Source organism: Carassius gibelio, chromosome A2, assembly GCF_023724105.1.
Source record: "Carassius gibelio isolate Cgi1373 ecotype wild population from Czech Republic chromosome A2, carGib1.2-hapl.c, whole genome shotgun sequence".
Lineage (NCBI taxonomy): Eukaryota > Metazoa > Chordata > Actinopteri > Cypriniformes > Cyprinidae > Carassius > Carassius gibelio.
In genome coordinates, this window is record NC_068372.1 from 30,612,798 (window position 1) to 30,629,675 (window position 16,878).

Sequence of the window (16,878 nt, forward strand, 5' to 3'; positions counted from 1 at the left end):
TAACAGTAAATGATGTCACAGTTGTGGAAACAGCTGACTGGAGGATGTCAGAAAGGGGCGTGTCCTCACTGGAGGGTATATTTTTGTAATTTAAAGGGCCAGTGACTCAGAATCTCCCGCAGATGAACAGAGCAGATTGCATTAATAATATAAATGTGCTTTTTGGTTTCATTTAGGTGTGACACGTTATGAATTTGAGCTGACTCTTTACTCTGTGCTCATAAAGGTATTTATTTTGGTGTATATAATAAATCTTCATGTCTTGGCTTTTACAGTGAATTATTAGAGACTCTGATCTGTCAGAATATTAAAGCAACAACAATCACCAAAACCTTCTTCTAAGGCATAAACCCTAATGTCAAACACACACCAGACAGAGCCACGTGTCAAAAGTAGAAGCTTTATTGAAGATCATCACACGTTCAGCTTTACTCGAGTTACAGCTTCACTGATACGCAGATATACTCATTACAGTATTAATTACAGAATCAGGTGAGTTTCTGAGGATCATTGCATTAATGAATCTAACATACAGCTCTGAGTTTTATTCAAATATTCATTTACAGATTTTATAATTCATCTAGAGACTTGAGATGAGTGTGTGAAATAGAGCTGTGCATATGTTGAAATGTGTTTAACAAAATAAAGGCATGGGCATTTCTCCAATCACTTCACTTACAGGAAGTGACATCATCGAAGCTCATCGAAGGATCAGTTCATCTTTCACCACTTTACTGCGGAAAACAGCACAAAAACAACATCAATATAATATTTATATGATTCATACAGGTTAAATATTATACACACTTACAAAAAATACCATTGTATTACCATTTAAACATGGGTTCCATGTACTCTTATTGTTATTAATAATTATTCTGATTTATGAACTGGCTTTAATACAATGCATAAAAAATAACACTATGAAAAAAATATATATATAATAGATAATAAAATAGCTAACAGATCAAAACAATGTTAAACTGTGTGTGTGTGTGTGAGTGTGTGTGTGTCTGTGTGTGTGTTTGTGTGTGTGTTTGTGTATGTGTGTGTTTGTGTGTGTGTGTCTGTGTGTGTGTGTCTGTGTGTGTGTGTGTGTGTTTGTGTGTGTGCATGTGTGTGTGTGTGTGTGTGTGTGTCTGTCTGTCTGTCTGTATGTGTGTGTGTGTGCTGGGCTTCAGATTGTAAAACCCTGTCCAAAATCTTCTCAAATATGAAACAAAACTCATGACACTTAATGTGTTTTAAGTTCAGTTTGACTGAAGAATCAGCTTTGTCTCAGATGTTTATTAAAAGACAAAAATAGACACAAATGAGTCCAACAGAGACATTAAATAAATGGATGTATAAAAGCCTTTTGAGCAAATCTGAGCGCAGTTTGAGACGTTTTAAGATCTAAAGCTGAAGGCATGTAAGATGTTTGGTATCCTTTATCTTATTATTTGATGAACTTTACTGCATTGAATGTTTCTGATGTTCTCAGATTGACACAAGGTTCTAGATCAGTCTCCTCCGCTCACAAGAAACATTTCTGATTATCATCAGTGTTGAACACAGTTGTGCTGCTGATTATTTCTGAGGAAACCCTGATGTATTTATTATTTTCAGGATTCACAGAGGAATAGAAAGTTCAGAAGAACAGCGTTTATTTGAGTAGTAATCTTTTGTAAGATTATGAATGCATTTAGTGTCACTTTAGATCAGTTTAATGCGTCTTTGTTACTGTAACACATGTTATGAATGTACTGTGTGTTTGTGCACTGAATCCTTTTCAGTCCGTCTGAAAAAGCTTTCTAGCCATTTTTACAGTTCCTAACCCAGTCTAACTTTCACGAAGCGCTGTATGATTGTGTTTAACGCTAGTGCGCTCTCTCCTTCGCTGGGATATGACAAAAGACGTCGCCCCTCATTAAAAATACATGTCATCGGATCACACCTCCACTGAATCCAGAGACTGAGCTGCATTAAGAGACCGTGACTGTGAACTGAATGAGAGCCGCAGAGCGCAGCGGGCCGGGGTCAGAGGTCACCCGCTGTCTGTTAAAGCCCTCAAATCCTTTATTCTGCATCCACTGCACAAACCAACTCTCAGCGGAGACACAGACAGAAAGTCCAGACAACGCAGAATATTCCTGAACTCAGTGTGAAAGATTAAAGAAAATGTACTTTTCAATGTGAACATTTTTCAGTAAATCTGTGCTGTCTTCAGGGTTATTATATTTACTAAAATCAAAACTAAGACAAAGACAAAAAATAGCAACAACTACAAAAAATATGACAAACATTGAGCTGTTTAACCGCTGCTTGATCTGTGCAGATTTCTCTCCTGATTCAGACCAGAACACTTTTTCACTGGAGGAAGTGTTATTCTGGATTATAGACTCTATGTGTTTGAGTTAAAATCATCTTAATGCTGGATGTGTTTCAGGTTTTGTCTTCTCCAGATGTTCACTGATGGACTGGAGTGCTGTGGATTATTGGGATGTTTTTATCAGACTCTCATTCTGACGGCACCCATTCACTGCAGAGCATCCATTGATGACACACTGATGCAGTGCTACATTTCTACAAACCTCATGAAGAAACAAACTCTCTGATGAACTGAAAGTGAGCAAAATGTTCATTTTTGGGCGAACTTTTCCTTTAAACATAGCTTCCTGATGCTCTCTCAGACTCTTCAGTGTGTTTGTGATTCAGGTCAAACTATTTCTGCTGACCAGGAGCGTCCAGTTCTGTTCTGACCGCTGGAGCCTCCAGAGACGCACAGAATGAGGACAGCGCTGAGATCACAGCTGTCTCTCGTCTGCAGCGTTAATAAGAGCGCTCTGTCAGCTTTAATACAACATTCTCAACTAGCTTTTCATTATCTGCTTTTAAACCATGAAATGAGTTCAGGCAAATACTGATGGCACACACACACACACACACACACACACACTGCTGTGCATCACAGAATTAAAGTAAGTTTACAGTTCCCAAACTTGTAAATACGGTAGCATATACTGTTAGGTCAGAGAGCTATATTACATTGTTACTCAAAATGACTAAATAAATATTTTAATGGGATCATGTTACAACAGCTACAGTCTATTGTTGTTTATTGCATTCTCTCACATTCTATTCTTAAGAAACAGTTTGCAGTTCACTAGTGTCCTCCCAGCACTGAGACAAGGACCCCAGGGTTTGTCCTTAGCTGTCCGGTCCATATGCCTGACGGTAAAAGCAGGTGGCCCAAACGCGCTGCTCATCTGCTTCCAAATATAATGTAGCGATGAGAAAGCAGAAACTGATTCAAGCCAACAGCTCAGCGAAATCTGTGACTTCTTCTGCACACCTTTAAACTTTCTCCAGACTTCAGGAGCTGAAACCAGCCGCAGCAGCGAGAGACAATGTGCATATTTATCATATATTGTTCATCTTTCAAATGTATATTGCCATTTTACAAGCAAGTTAACATGCAAGTCGCACCATAAGCATAAAAATAAACACAAATATTGAATGAAACAGTACATTTTTATTTAGATGCAACTTTATATATTTTTGTATAATATATGTAATACATATATGTTACATTTTATTTTATATTATATATTTCAATAAAAAAATATATTTAATAATATTATTATTTGTATATATTTATAAATAAACCACATATGTGTATGCAAATATTTTTTATTAATATAATATTCAATATTTATTTATAAATATTAATATAAATATAATAATATAATATTTAATATTAATATAAAATCTTTTTCAAACTGTTTTTAAATTGATTTAAAGTAAACGTTTTAATCATTTTAAAAGTTTTAAAATTGCTTGTTTTATTTTTTTTTATTTTTCTTCATGATTATTTTACTTTTCTTGAAATGTGCTATATAAATAAACTTGCCTTGCCTTCCCTTGCCTATATTAATAGAATTATATAACATGTATATGGATATATAATTAATTTACATATAATAAAATTACATGCATATATTTTAATATACATACATATTAATTGATAAGTAAATTGAAAAGAATAATAATATCTGATATGTATATACATTTGTTAAATATTATGTACATGCAAACATACGTATACATATCTGTATATATTTTTTTTAAAATATATATATATATATATATATATATATATATATATATATATGTAAGACACACACACATACACACACATTGTAGTTATACAAATAAGATTAATTTGACTATATTATTAATACTAATACTACAGTAGTTTTATAACAGTAGAATGAAATTACTATGAAAAATAATATTATGTAAATATAAATGTAAATGAATACACAAAGAAATTATGCCATTATTTCGGTATATTATTGTTATTATTAATTAATTAATAATATAGTAGTCTCAGAATAGAATGAAAGTAGTATGAAAAATAATATGATTATTATGTGAATATCAATGTAAATTAATAATGTAAATATTCACATAATAATGCCCTTGTTTTTTTATATTATTATTACTAACAGTAGAATGAAATAGTATGAAAATACAGATTAATAATATGTAAATATTAATATACATTTAAACATCATTTAAATAATAATGACTTTTTTTACTATTATTATCATCATTAATATGCAGTAGTCTCATTTGAACAGAATTACATTATTATTATGTAAATATTAGAGTGAATTAATGGTTTAGATATTAAATATTAAACAATATATATACAGTTGGGAAGAAACTATGTAAAACTATATAATTATTGTAATTTGCCATATTAGTTTAATTCTCCTATAATGAGAATGTAAGGGTAATTGTGCCTAGTTGTCATAAAAATAATGTCACACTAAAAATTATTATTATTATTTTTTACATTTGATATGGAGGTGAAAATGACCTGTGCTCCAAAACAGAATTTCACAAGAAATGATAGGAAAGCCCAGAACGATTAAAGACAGGAATATAACGAGTCTTCCCAGAATTCCATGGGCTTGCCCAGATAAACATCAGCTTATAAGAGTGTGTCACTTCAGAAACTAAAGAGAGAAGGACTCGTACGTCTAAACCTCTCTTCAGACCAGAATCACATAAAAGAAGCGTGAACATTAATCAGCCGCCCAGACGGGCTTCACCTTTGACCTCTCGGGTTCTTCTTCTTCACCTGCTGCGCTGCATTCAGACGGAAACCACGCTCCCACGCTTCAGGAGGAAGAGCGTTCAGCTTCATATTTACCTTCAGATTAGTTTTGTTGTTGTTGTTTTTCCACTTTCAAACATTTAATCAAGCACTCAACATTTGTCACAATTAAAATGTATTATTATTCTTATTACAGACTCTCTAAATGCCTCTTTTAGTTTCCACTTCCTTTTCAGCACATAAAGGGTGACGTCAGCATCTATCATCTGACTTCCTGTTCCTGCTCTGTTCTGATTGGCTGCTGTCGTACTCAGGAGAATACCGTGACATCACTACTATTTAGTGTGTTTTGTGCATGTGTGTCACTTTTCCCGCCCGTTTTTGCGTGATGCGCTTAATTTAGCGTGTGTTTCTCGAGGGGCGGGGCTTGTCGAGTCATTTGCATGTCTGGCTGTCACTGCATCTATTCAGACTCAACGACATATGTGCACATGCACTGATCCAGACACCATTCTGTGCTGGCGACCCCCACATACACACACACACACACACACTCAGACATGTGGATGCTTTTAATGTGTCTCATTCACACCAGACAGATGCCCTCCTCCCCTAAAACACCCCAGACATGAACCCCAAACCCTCATGTTCAAGTGCAAATCACACAAACACTCGCACAGACAAACCGACGTGATGCACACAATCATCTTCAGCATTGCAAGTCATGCAAAGTCATGCATCACTATTATTACTGCTTTTAGTAATGCATATTAATGTTAGGGATATTTTATACCTCTAAACTAAGTGTTAAAGTTGAAATGCTTTCATGCATATGATATCCACCTGGCTATTTTACTGCAGCTTTAATCATATAGCCTATATATAATATATTCATGTTTTTCAATGTGCACTACTGTTACAAATCTTTTTTAATTATTTAATTATTTTATTGCTCATCAAGGCTGCATTTATTTGATAAGAAATACACTAAAAACAATAATACTGTTAAATATTATTACCATTTAAAATAAGTGTTGTTTTTTAAAATACGTATTTTAAAATGTCATTTATTTCTATGATGCAAAGTTGAATTTTACAGAATTTACCGAAAAGCTATTTTACTGTATATAAGAGATATTTAGATTTTTCAGCGTGCACTACTGTTCACTACTGAATTTTTGTATTTCTCTTCTGCTCGCCAATTCTCCATTTATTTAATCAAAAATACAGTAAAAAGTTTAATATTGTGATATATTATTACTATTTAATGTAACTGTTTTCTATGTGAATATATTTTAAGCTATAATTTATTCCTGCGATGCAAAGCTGAATTTTCCAGTTTTCAGATTCACATATTAATATTGTATATTAGTGTTAGTGATGTTTTCACTTGGCTGTTTTACTGCGGCTGTGATTGTGTCTCTTGTAGTCGTATTTTCTAACACAACGTGAGGAACAGGGATCATGAAGTTTGCTTTTACTCTTACTGATGTATGAAGGGATGCTTGTCTCTATCCTCAAACCTGCAGGAGCTCTTCAAAGTCTGTGTGTTTCCACAAGAGGAACGAAAAACAGACAGTTTCTGTCCTACATTTCTGACAGCTTCGCTTCTAAAAATAAACGTGAAGCGACGGAATTAGAAACTAATTTAAAACCAGTTCATTTCAAGTCATTTATTTTAATAGTTTGAAATGAAAGTGATCTCAGATTGAACTAGGGCTGCAAGATTTAGAAGTTGATAAAAAATTAAATTATTTTAATGAGAATATTTCATATGATTAGGTATTTTATTATTCTTACTATTACTACAAAAAAGTAACAGAATATGAAATATTACTGTGGTATTATTTTACTGTATCGATAAAAAATATATAGCATTTAAGAAAAATATAAAACTAATTAGGCATTATTATTGTAATTTTAATTACTATTAAATAAAATATTTGTAATATTAATATTGTATTATTTTACTGTAAAATTCAAAATCTAGTACTTAAAAAATACATCTAGTAAATTTATAAATCTAATCTAGTGCTTGATAATATGTAATAATATTTTAATTTTACAGTACAGCCGTGTAATTACTCTTAAATCTGCAGCACATATTATATTATATTTATTCAATATATGTATTTATTTATTTAATAACTCACCATATCTGCCATTTGATAATGTGTGCGTGTGTGTGTGTGTGTTTGTGTGTGATTAAGTGTGCATCCCACGCTTCTCACTGAATAACAACTATTGACCCATTTAGGCTTATTTTTATGCAGACGTACTAATTAGGCTCCATCCTCCAATCAGCGGTCGTGTTCCGCTCTCCCTCCCTCCCATTGGTCGCTACAGTGAGGGATTTGCATAAGAGGGGCCTCCCACTTCACTTTCCACATGGCACCGTCTCAACTGTGCTGACAGCTCAGAAATGCCTCTTTGAATGAACTGTTTCTCCCGTCGAGAGATTTGCATACTCGTTCAGGAGCGATTAGCTAAATCAAGGATATGCAAATGCAATTAAACAGAGATTGTGAGCAGCTAACGGCCGCACAGATGGCAAACGGAGAAAGGCATTTTCTCTTTCTCTAGAGGGAAACATCAGCGTTTAAGTCGGTCATTGCTACATTAATACTGATGTTTTTAAAACACTGATCTGTTTTGACTCTCACATTTGTTTTTAATTCTTTAATTATTCTTTTGAGTACGCAACCAACTAGCAGTATAGTGGAAACTAATGACAAAGACAAAAAACACAACACAATTACTAAAACTAATAAATATTAATGTAAATTTATATTGACATTTGAAAAAGAAACTAATAAAAATGACAAAAACACAACAGAAATTATTAAAATTAACAGATAAAATAAAAAAAAATATAGATATGTTTTAAAAAAATAAAAAATGACAAACATGACAAAAATAATATATATTTATATAAACAATATAAGATAAAAATGAATGAAAGCTATTTAGATATATTTAGAAAAAAACTAATGAAAATAACAAAACACAACAAAATGACTAAAACCAATTAATAAAAATTTATGAAAACTAGACATTGAAAAAAGAATACAAACACACAACAAAATGACAAAAACTAACCACAAAAAACTATATATAAAAAATATATAAATAAAAAATGAAAAGGACAAAAGCACAATTTTTATATATATAAATTTCTTTTTTTTAAAAGTATTATATGATTTAGTATACTGATGTAAAGCTGTTTTGAAAAAATCTATAGTGTAAGCACTATTGAAATAAATGAAAATAAATATTAATGTGAGCTTTTTAACAACAATATCTTTTATATTTATATATTTTACATTAATTCTGACAGATGTTTTTATGTTGCATTTAATGTATATATTTCTGTAATTACAGAGAAGACGGGTAGAATCTGTGTTTATGTATGTATTTGTTTAATCACGCATGCAGTTCTGAAGCAGAAGAGCTTTTATTTGTTTCCCTGCTGGTTTGCACTTATAATTTGTAACCATGGTAACGACCCCCTTCTCCTCCGCATCCTCACCATGGAGAGAAAGAAAGAAAGAAAGAAAGAAAGACAGAAAAGAGCTGAATGTGATGCATGCAGATATTGAGGATGAGTTTGTGCTGATGCTGATCAGATCAGCTGCTTTGATGCAGGAATAAAAGTGCTTTCGCAGCTCATTTCACTAGTTCACTGTGTCCGTCTGTAAAGGCCAGGGATGATAACGATAAAGATAGAGTTATAAACATCATTCTCAGTATTCAAGAATGGCAGAGTAACACAGAAACGATCACTTTCAGAACTAATTCATCACTGCTTTTTCATTGCTACCACTGCATGCATTTCTGAAGATGCTTTTTGTGACTGAAGATCATGTTTAGAGCAGCACATCTGTCTTTTTTTATATTATATTAACTTTTACTGTATATGAAATAGGGAATGTTAACAGGCATTAAATATCTAAATTAACTATTTAGAGAAACAACGGCTACAGAAATGGGACTATTAACTAACATTATTTCCACCTATGTCAGACAAAAAATAAACATAATTTCAGAGTTTGAGCATTAATTGACAAAAACAGACACATTTCCTCACAAACACTGATCACAGGAGAACCCCGTCTCATTTTACAGCTCTAAACTCTTCCTGCATGATAACTGTTGACTCGGTTTAATGGGAATATTAGAAGAAACAATTGAGGTAAAGTTATACTTCAATGAAACACGATTGAGAAGCTCATAAAATCTTCAGAGCCATTAAAGAGCAAGTTCAGAGATTGAAAACTTTCTGCTGATTAGAAATGGCTGGAGAGACAATTCCATTCAATCGTTTGGTGTTGGTAAGATTGAGAAGTCTATTCTGCTCACCAAAGCTGCATTTATTTGAATAAAATACAGTAAAAATAGCGATATATTATTCTAATGTAAAGCATCTGTTTTCTGTGTGAATCTGTGTTAAAGTGTAATTTATTTCTGTGATGCTCCGCTGTATTTCCAGCATCATTCCTCCAGTCTTCAGTGTCACATGATCTTCAGAAATCATGATAATATGATGATTTACTGCTCAAGAAACATTTCTGATTATTATCAATGTTGAACACAGTTGTTCTGCTCAATATTTCTGTGGAAACTGTGATTCATTTTATTTTTCAGGATTCACAGATGAATAGAGAGTTCAAAAGAACAGCGTTTATTTGAAATAGAAATCTTTTCAACATAATCTAACTTTTGATTATTTAATGCAGCTTTGATTAATAAAAGTATTAATTCTTAAATACAAAACATTTCCCAACATTCAAACGTGGGATGAATTCAAATTCAAGAAGGTTCTGAAGCGCTCCTCATTTACACACACACACACACACACACACACACACACACACACACACACACACACACAGCTGGCCCCCTATTATCACAGATCTTATTGAATGTCTCGCAGTAAGACATTCCATCTAAGTTGCTATGTGTTGGTCTAACAGTCGTCATCCGTCTGTGTGTCACTCCTCCTGAGACACAAGGCCAAGTTTAACTGGACAGATGGATGATGGGAAGGAATTAAGAAACCCCATATATATATATATATATATAATGCTTCATTCTACTTCAGAGTATAATATCATGCATAAAGGCGTTTAACCGACTGTAGGTTGACTGGTCATATTAAATCATATTTTTGACTTGACCAGATCTGGTTATTTAATCAGTAAGCTACAGGAGGCCATGCCTTGGTGATTTCACCGTGATCTACTGTGTCTGGGAAAATCACTGTAATGCACAAATATGACTGGCTTGCTGCTTTTACAAAATGCAAAATAGCAATTCATTATAAAGTGGCCATACAATAAAAACACCTGTGTTTTAAAAGTTACAATTTGTACTGGATATGTGGCTCATCAAAACTGTTTTATATTTGAGGTGATGCAAAAGATTTTGCAATGCAAGTCAATGTTTCATATGATCCAAAAAGCTTTATGCAGGAAACACAGGCAAACAAAATGCATGAAATGAATGATCCGCATCTCTCTCTCTCTCTCTCGTCAGACAGCTCGTTAATTTGCACCACTTTGATATGCTCTCTTTCTCTCCCTGTATGTATATATCAGCAGTGTGACGTGACCCTGGCGGGCCGAGGGGCTGTCTTGTGTCTGGCTGGTCGTGGGAAAAAGAAGCCCACTCTTTTCACAGCTGCACAGCTCCAATGGAGGCCTGGGCTCCCCCCCGATCCCAAACCACACACCTTCATAAATACATCTCATTATTCAAGCTCTAGTTTGCATAGAAATGTTAAAGAGGGCTGCTTTCCTGGACACTCAAACAACAGCGTCCTCAAACGTACACGCAAACTGATCGTGCATTCAGACAAATTAATATCTCGTTTCTTCGTAGAGGTGCGTTTTAATAACTATGAGTTTCTGCTGTTATTTAACAATAAAATAGCAGTCTTTGGTTTAGGTGGTTGTGTATTCAGAAAGAGCTGTTTAAGGAAGTGAATATGAATATTATTGAGTGTTTGTTGTTGTTCTTTAACACTGTTTTGATTTTGTTGCTTGTGCATTTGGAAACAGTTGTTTATAGATGTGCATTTGAATATTAATGAATTTGTGTTGTTTTTGAACACTGAAATAACATTGTTTTCGGTTTAGATAGTTGTGCATGCAGAAAGAGTCGTTTGTGGATATGCATTTTAATAATTATGAGTTTTGCTGTTTGTGCATTCAGAAAAAAAAATGGTGCATGAGAATTAAGAGTTTTGGAGGTTTGTTGTTGTTTAGCACTAAAATAACACTGTGTTTTGTGTAGCTAGATGTGCATTCAGAGAGAGACGTTTGTGAACGTGAATTGTGTTGTTGTTCTTTAACACTCTTTAGATTTTGTTGATTGTGCATTTGGAAAAGTTGTTTACTAATGTGAATTTTAAATATTATCAAAAACAAATTACCACTAAAATAGCACTTTTTTTGGTTTAGTTGGTTTTGCATTTGTGCAATTATCAATGTGGTTTAGCACAAAAAAAAATTCAGTTTGTGCATTCAGAAAAAATCATTTTTGGACATGAATTTTTTTATAATTATTGTATTTTGTTGTTTTTAGTTTTGCTGTTTGTGCAAAAAAAATTGGTGCATGCAAATTAAGAATTTGGGGTTTGTTGTTGTTTAGCACTAAAATAAACTGTGTTTTGTGTAGCTAGCTGTGCATTCAGAGAGAGACGTTTGTGGGTGTGAATTTTAATAATTATGGTTTTGATGTTCTTCAACACTAAAATAACTGCAAAGACATGACTAAAATAAGTCACTGGTCAATGACTGAGATTATTCTGCCATTTTTTGGAGGTCTTGTTCATATCAGCGATGAAATAAACCATAAATCTGGCATAATGCATTCATTAATAGCACAAAGCTAGTTTCTACTGACTGTAGAACAGGGGAGATTCTGCTATGGGTCAACACACACACACACACACACACACACACACACTGAAGAGGGTTTACCTGAAGCAGAGCTCGTCTGTGAGACACTTTCAACACCTGCTGAAATTAGAGAGACAGAGGAAAGCATATATGAGTCGTGTTGTGTGAATTATTATACATTTTCAGATTCTATGCAGATAATGTGTATATTATGGGATGTTCTCTTGGATTCATTAAACACTGAATTCACTGATGTGCTAGGGTTTCGTGCTAACAGGGAACTTTCCGTCAAATACTGTATGACCAAACATTCTTTGAGTGACATTAATAAAACAGAGTTCTCTGATCTTTAATAATGTTCTCAAATCATTAGAACAAAAATATGCTTTACACATCATTCATGGAACGACTTGTGTCAAAATGCTCTGAATATTTCCATAATGTTTAAAAAGCTGCATGTTTTGAATGTCCAGAGAACATTACAATTTCATAACTTACTAAGAACATTAAAAAAAAAAAAAACATTCTTACAATATATTTTTGTGGGCTTGGATTAGAGCCTGGATACTGAGGAACACTTAAATGTTTTTAGGAATGATGTCAGTCTTGCATTTCCATATTACTTCAAAACGTTAGCACAACAAAAAACCTTTATATGTATCGCATTCCTGGAACATTTTTTTTCATGTTGCTAATTGTTTCAGAGAACATTAGGATGCAACATTGCCATAACGTTTGCGAAATCATAAAATGCAAACAGGACATTTTGAATGCTCAGAGATCACTGCATTTTCATTAATGAACGTTAGCAAAACATTTAGTTTTCGCTAGCTGGGATTCAAGACTATATTATGGATATTTAACTTTATTATGGATATTTTATAACTGTGGGCTGTCACTGGGGCAGCACTTTTGTACCTTTTAGTTACTAATATGTGCATTTAAGGTGCCCTTTATATACACATGTGCACCCCAGTGACAGCTTTTAGACCTTATTTCTTCTTCTGAGTGTGTATGATATCAGATTATTATGATTATTATAATTATTCCGATCCAGAACAAACTAGAAAGACTCTAATTACTAGTGTTTCTACAGAAACGTGAGTATTATTCAATATGAGATGAACAGCCGTGCATCTGAAACAAGCGCGTGATGCACACAGAGGAGCCATGCGCGCTCGCGTGCTCTACGTACACGCGCTCCCTACGTCATTAGCGGATTCCACTCATATTTCTGTTGTCATTCAGTTTTAGGCACGCATTCTGTCCCTGCACTCCCATAAAAGCCTCTGTAACGCGCTGGAGTCCGTCTTCTCTCTCCGTCTCTGCGGTTCGTGAAGTCAGTGGGATGAGTTTCTACTTTCGGTTCTCTAGCTTTATGATATTTCATAAACTCATACAGCTAGATAACCAAAGAGAGAAACTCACCCGTGTGTGTTAAAGGAGCCTCGAACACATGCACAACTGTTTCACCACGATTCACTGAGGACTCAGAAACTACAGTGTGCGTTTAGAACCAACCTCATTTCTATTCATCAGCATATGACAATTTAATAAAACCACACACACACACACAGGTGCAGCAGCTCAAACTCAGTATAGGTTTGCGTTGGAACAAGAACAATTAAAACTGATAGCATTTATATATTTGTTGACCTCAGATGTCGAACTGACATATTTATGGTTTATTATTTATATGAACTGATCAACATACTTTAAATAGTTCCCTATTAAAACATAACATAGCTTGTAACTGCATGTGTTTGCTTTGCACCTGCATGGATGCAATTAGAGATAAAAATGGACTATTTATATCAGATATACCTTCCTTTCTGATGCTCAGATCATTTGGTTCACTCCACATGCTTTTACAAATCCAAAGAGAGTATGGCTTCAGTTGGTGTTTTAATAATGCCAGACAGGTCTGAGCATCTAACTAAAGATGAACCACACATGCTGATCATCTTCAGAGCAGCATCTAATGGAGCAGAAACTGACCTCATTACAAATGAAGAGCCCAGCCCACATCCTGTGACTCCGCCTCCTTCTCACAACTCTACTTAAGTCGCTCAGTTCTCTAAATGGGGACTAAACAGACTTTTATTGCTTATATAAGCTGTAGACCACCCGAATACCTGTAATAAATCCTGGATTTCAGAATAATACACACACAGACCTATTTATATATTTATATATATAACTTAAAACTAGATTCAAGATTTTTATTTTATATGGAAAGCGGATTCATTTCTGGTTTTACACACAGGCCTCTGATTCTCAGTCAATTATCAGCATCATTTATAATTAGCTAAAATATGATTTATGATCCTGGCGTGTGTTTAAAGGCCTTTAACTAAACCAGTCTTCTTCATAATGCGCTATATTTAGCTGAACTATTTTAGACCACGTCATCAAAGATACACACACACACACACACACACACACACACACACACTGGTTTGCAATAATGGAATCGTCCAGTTCTATTGGTTTACATGGAGGAATGTTCCATTTACTGCATACAGTGTCATTAACACTCAGAAGCATTTTTACATTTAGCACATCTCTACACCTTTATGTCTTTCTTATTTATCTCTTTTATTTTGTGAGTATAAAGTGACATAACCTGCAGTTTAATACCACAAAAATACACTAACTCAGAATAAACAGACCGAAGTATTTAAATAAACCAATATTTTTAATAAATACATCCACTTCTCTAAGCTGCAAATGTGATTCGTTTTTGCTGCCGTTTCTAAAAAAGAATTTATTATATGTTTCTTTTCTTTTCTTTCTTTCTCTTTGCACTGTTTTTTTTTTTTTTTTTTGACTGCTTTCAGTTATCGACAGAAAAATATGTTGCGTTTCATTTCGATTCCACGGAATGATTTACATGTCGATTCACGGGAATTTATTTATTATTTTTAAAGAAGACTTTTATGATGTTTTAATGCAGTTTTACATTTTTTATACAGTTTTGTATATGTACGAAATTTTCCAGGTTTAATATTTTATTTTTAACATTTAGCAGGCATCAAACCATTTAAATATAAGTTATTAAATTCTTGTTAACATTTCCTTGCATTTTGCCAGTGAAGACGCTTTTGTATTTACTCAGATAATCTAAGCACAATCCAGATGTGTTTTAGCGAAATACCGTATGAAAGTATGTGGATCGAACAGAAATCATGTTTAGTAAATGCATCTGTAGAAATTCAGTCTGAAATCACATGCATTTGCTGCAGGTATCACACACATCAGATTATTAAATAAACGACACGTTCATGATTAATCGTGTGTGTGTGTGTGTGTGCTTATACCAACCTAAACTTCTTTCTGTTAAGATTTGTATTTTGTCTATCATCTTTTTGTTCTAAAGCTGTCTGATATCTTCCATATTTTCAGCATGCATTAAAAGTTGCATCACCTAAATTATCAGCACCAAACAATAAATATAAAACAGCTGCTCAAGACTAAATAAAAATGGCTTCCTAAGAAAATAAAGAAATAAATAATGCATCAGGAGACATCACAGGCTTTACTTGATCTTTCTGATGATCTGAACACTGAATATATACAGAGAGGACTGAAGGCCTCATCAGCACCTGTTGATCAAATACAGTCCCTTAAACATAAAAAATAAAGATGGCGCTCAAATATCTATTTCTGATTAATGCATGAATCTGTGAAAAAATGATACATTTAGTAGCTATCGAAAATGACAATTAAAATGATCATTGTTTATTTAATATAGTTAAAATAAAATATAAACAACATAAATTAAATCTATAGCCTAACATAAACTCCGACTCGTTAATTAAAGATGTTCTCTCCTCATCCAGAAACGCTATTATTCATCATCAGTCTATTGTTCTCCTCAAATACTCCTCGCTGAAGAACCGTGGGAAAAAAACAGCACAAACAAGTGAGCGAGACAAATGAGGCCTGAAGAAAGAAGTCAACATCAAGTTCAACAACGAGCTGTTCCTCATTATCATCACAATACAGTCTGGGCCACAGACACACAGTTCTCCCTTCAGAACCTTAGATGCGTTATTATAACTACATTTATACACAGGTTGTGAATATGACATATGGCATATTTGTTTCAATGCAAAGAGCAGAAAACACTGCTTTCGAAGAAACCATTAATGCAACATAGAAAACTGAGAATGCAACTGCATATCTTTACCTAAAATAGTTTTTTTTGGAGTTAACTTAAAATGCACAACAAATTGCATTCAAAATCTGAAAGTTCAAGAGTGTGTTCATCAATCCCACACGTGCAAAAAAAATAAACGCACGTGCATTTGGGTTTTTTAACTGTTTAAGCCTAAAAGAAAGAGCTGTAGCATCTGATTTAATGTGCAACAGAACGCGTTTCGAATGCACATGCAGGTTTGGAGAATGTGCTCACCGCGTCCTCGTGTCTTCGGCTTCAGATGAAAGTGAAGGATGAAAGTTAGAGGAGGATCTGCATCATCACACGCACTGCTAAACGCTCCTCCATTCGGGCTCGACTGCTTTTGTTCGCGCTCTGCGTGTGCGAGCCGCTTTCCCTTCATTCATTTACATCCTTTCGCGTTTTTGTTCGTCAGCAAACAAGCCCCGAGCGCGAGAGACGAGAAAATGATGGACTGAGCGCGAGAGAATGAGATAGAGAACAGAAGGGGAGGGGAGAGAGAGAGAGAGAGAGAGAGAGAGAGAGAGAGCGAGAGAGAGGGGGGGGGGGGCACAAAGCGAGCATCCACTCCCAGCAAAAAGGACCATTGCAGCAGATTGTGTGTGTGTGTGTGTGTGTGTTGCCAGGGAAAACTGCACATTTTATTAATGCTATTAACTGATTTTCATTACATAATGGCTTGATGC

The 16,878-nt window shown here is 34.1% G+C and overlaps 1 long non-coding RNA gene across 2 annotated transcripts; it reads right to left on the reverse strand.

Annotated features, from left to right (window-relative positions):
* Window positions 1-380: 380 nt before the first annotated feature.
* Window positions 381-16,659, reverse strand: LOC127938892 (uncharacterized). 2 transcript variants are annotated; one of them, XR_008148837.1, is made up of 3 exons: window positions 16,427-16,659; window positions 12,091-12,126; window positions 381-734 (listed from the first exon to the last, which is right to left on the reverse strand). It is a non-coding gene; the product is annotated as an uncharacterized LOC127938892 (long non-coding RNA). The 2 variants fall into 2 exon arrangements; XR_008148838.1 differs by having other exon boundaries at window positions 12,091-12,129.
* Window positions 16,660-16,878: the final 219 nt, after the last annotated feature.